This window comes from Chlorocebus sabaeus, chromosome 8 (assembly GCF_047675955.1).
Source record: "Chlorocebus sabaeus isolate Y175 chromosome 8, mChlSab1.0.hap1, whole genome shotgun sequence".
Classification (NCBI taxonomy): Eukaryota; Metazoa; Chordata; class Mammalia; order Primates; family Cercopithecidae; genus Chlorocebus; species Chlorocebus sabaeus.
Genome location: NC_132911.1, coordinates 11739989 through 11743874, shown reverse-complemented (window position 1 = coordinate 11743874; position 3886 = coordinate 11739989).

Sequence of the window (3886 nt, the reverse complement as noted above, 5' to 3'; positions counted from 1 at the left end):
TAAGATCCATAAGTGCTGATTTATTATATAGTTAACATGCATCTAAAAATAAAGCTTGTCTTTTAGATACACTTGCCTCAGGCATAATAGTGTTGCAACATGCTACTGTATCACTGCTGCAAAACTATTGCTGTTGAAACTTATCTTTCTTTCTCTAACCTCTTTCTCTGCCCAGCAAAAAGGGAGGTGGAGGGAAAAAAAGAAGGAAAGAAAATGGGAGTGGGGAGAGTGGAGAAGAAGGAAGCAGAAAGCCTGGGTAATGATATAGCACCTTTTATCTCAGAATCTCAAAAGCTGTTTTCTGGATCCGACTCATTGAACATTACTGGGTGGATAGGACACGGAAAACTAAGTAGGAACTGGAATGAGTTATGGTGGAGAGCCACAGGGTGATGGTTAATTTTATATGTCAGTTTGGCTGGACTGTGGGGCACGCAGGTATTTGGTCAAACGTCATCCTGGATGTTTCTTCGGTGAAGGTGTTTTTTGGATAAGATCAACATTTTTTTTTTCTTTCTTTTGAGACAGTCTCCTTCTGTTGCCCAGGCTGAAGTGAGTGGCGTGACCTCTGCTCACTGCAACCTCCACCTCCCGGGTTCAAGCAATTCTCCTACCTCAGCCTCCTAAGTAGCTGGGATTACAGGCGCTCGCCACCACGCCTGGCTGATTTTTGTGTTTTAGTAGAGATGGGGTTTCACCATATTGGCCAAGCTGGTTTCAAACTCCTGACTTCAAGGGCTCCACCCACCTTGGCCTCGCAAAGTGCCAGGATTACAGGCGTGAGCCACCGCGCCTGGCCTAGATCAACATTTAAATTGGCGGACTTTGAGTATAGCAGATTACCCTCTGTAATGTGGGTAGGGCTCATCCAGTCAGTGAAAAGCCAGAATGGAATAAGAGACGGACCTCTCCCAAGGCAAGATGGGAGTTCTGCCTTTGAACTTCAGCAGCAGTTCTTCCCTGTGTCTCCAGCCTGCTAGCCTTCTCTGAAGATTTTGAGTTTACTAAGCCTCCATGATTGCAAGAGTCAATTCGTCTCTCTCTGTTTCTCTCAGTATACACACACACACCCTTCCTAAGAAATCGCAGAACTTCTATATTTGAGAAAGTATTAAAGACAATTTCTTCCAACCCTTAGCCATACATTTCTTCTCTAGCATCTGCCTAAGCAAGCACTGAACTGCAGCTGAATATTTTCTGCCCAGTAAACCACTAGCTAAAGAGGCAGCTACTTTTATTTCTGGACAACTTTAATTGCTTCAAGTTCTTTTGTTTTGGTTATTTATTTGTTTGTTTGTTTTTGTTTGTTTTATCTGGCAAGCCCAATCTATTTCCCAATGTCTCCTATCCTTTGGCCCAAAATTGTGTCTGGGAGTCACATAGGCTGTTTGTACACAGGTGTACATTCCCCTTGCCCAGTTAATCTTAATTAACTAATTATGTTAATTTTTTGAGATGGAGTTTCACTCTGTCACCCAGGCTGGAATGTGGGGGCGTGATCTCAGTTTACTGCAACTTCTGCCTCCTGCATTCAAGCTACTCTCCTGCCTCAGCCTCGTGAGTATTTGGGATTCCAGGCATGCACCACCACACCCAGCTGATTTTTGTATTTTTGGTAGAGAAGGGGTTTTGTCATTTTGCCCAGGCTTGTCTTGAACTCCTGACCTCAAGTGATCCGCACGCCTCAGCCTCCCAAAGTGCTGGGATTACAGGAGTGAGTCACAGCACCTGGCCAGTTAATCTGAATTTGAATAATCTATGTCGCAGAATAATTCTGGAATGTTAACTAGTTTCGTTCACATGTTTAGGATGTCATAAAGCACCTAGGACAGTCATGCCTACTGCTCCATGGAAGGGAAGATGGCGGAACATAGAGGACGGAGTCGATTCTGGGTGCCTGGAGGGAGGAGGGACAGAGCAGAAAGAGCACTACATCAGAGGGAATTGCCCAGATGGCAATGGAGCACGGCACACATGGACTGTGCACCTGGTGACCAAGGCTAGGCAAGATGATGGGTCTCTCAGGGATGTGGCTTGGAAATGTGATATCCAAGGACTAGATGAACCCCAGCTCCCACAATGCTGTAGACAAAATGATGGAGCAAGAAAGAAAGAAGAAAACTGGAATTGACTGAGTTTAAATCTCTTCCACTGAATATGGGGATGAGAGAAAATTTTAGTTGAGTTTATAGAAAAATCTAGCCAGTTATGTGTCTTACATTTCTAGTGACATTTCTTCACTACTGAGAGTATAGAATGAGTTCCACAGTGGCTTTTATCCATCACTGAAAAGAAGCTAGAGAAAAATGACTCTTTGCTTTGAGAATAGTCCTGTCCCTGGAAGGGTCTGGATATAGAATGAGAAACCATGGTCTTGGGAAACACGCTGGAAATCACAAAAAGACAGGTACTTTTATTTTAAATTGGTTCTTTGTCTCCATTCTATCCTGTTATGAGTATTCCTTCACAAGACGTTTATTAAGTGCTTGCTGTATTGGGGTTGCTCTTCTCAAGGAGTATCTTTGTGGTGTTCTCTGTATTTCCTGAATTTGAATGTTGGCCTGTCTTGCTAGGTTGGGGAAGTTCTCCTGGATAATATCCTGAAAAGTGTTTTCCAACTTGGATCCATTCTCTCCGTCACTTTCAGGTATACCAATCAAACGTAGGTTTGGTCTTTTTGCATAGTTCCATATTTCTTGGAGGCTTTGTTCATTCCTTTTCATTCTTTTTTCTCTAATCTTGTATTCATGCTTTATTCCATTAAGTTGATCTTCAATCTTTGATATCCTTTCTTCTGCTTGATCGATTTGGCTATTGATACTTGTGTATGCCTCACCAGCTCTTGTGCTGTGTTTTTCAGCTCCATCAGGTCATTTATGTTCTTCTCTAAACTGGTTATTCTAGTTAGCAATTTCTCTAACCTTTTGCCAAGGTTCTTAGCTTCCTTGCATTAGGTTAGAGTATGCTCCTTTAGTTCGAAGTAGTTTGTTATTACCCACCTTCTGAAGCCTACTTCTGTCAATTCGTTAAATTCGTTCTGTCCAGTTTCTCTCCTTTGCTGGCAAGGAGTTGTGATCCTTTGGAGGAGAAGAGGCATTCTGGTTTGGAACGCAAACATTCTTGTTTGATTGGAAAATCAAAGACAAAGGAGCCTTGTTCCCTGGAAGAGAACATGAAATTGTGAGCGAATGCAATTAAATGACAACATTACATTAGTTATAAAAATGTAAAAAGGTCTCATGTCTTTTTGCTATGCAGGCCTGCTTAAAGGCATTTATGATAATTTTTTTTTTTTTTTGAGATGAAGTCTCACTCTGTTGCCCAGGCTGGAGTGCAATGGCACGATCTTGGCTCACTGCTACCTCCACCTCCCGGGTTCAAGTGATTCTTCCGCCTCAGCCTTCCAAGTAACTGGAATTACAGCCACTAATTTTCGTATTTTTAGTAGAGAAGGGGTTTCACCATGTTGGCCAGGCTGGTCTCAAACTCCTGACCTCAAATCATCCACCCACCTTGGCCTCCCAAAGTACTGGGATTACAAGCGTGAGCCACCACACCTGGCCTGGTTACCTTAATTTTTATCCTTAAAGGTAATCATTAGGTGAGACCCCGAAGGAGCTAGTCATGGTATGGAACTTACAGGGAGCCAAAATTTGTAATGGTTGGGAATCACCCTGTAGAATTTAAAATCACTGAGTTCACAGGCAGGCTTGGCTTTCTTGGTGATAAATGTGGCATTTTTGAGGACATTGTAAATGCATGTCACAGATAACATTTATTTATCTATCTGTCTATTTATTTGTTTATTTATTCATTTTTTAGATGGAGTCTTACTCTGTCACCCAGGCTGGAGTACAGTGGTGCGATCTTGGCTCAGTGCAACCTC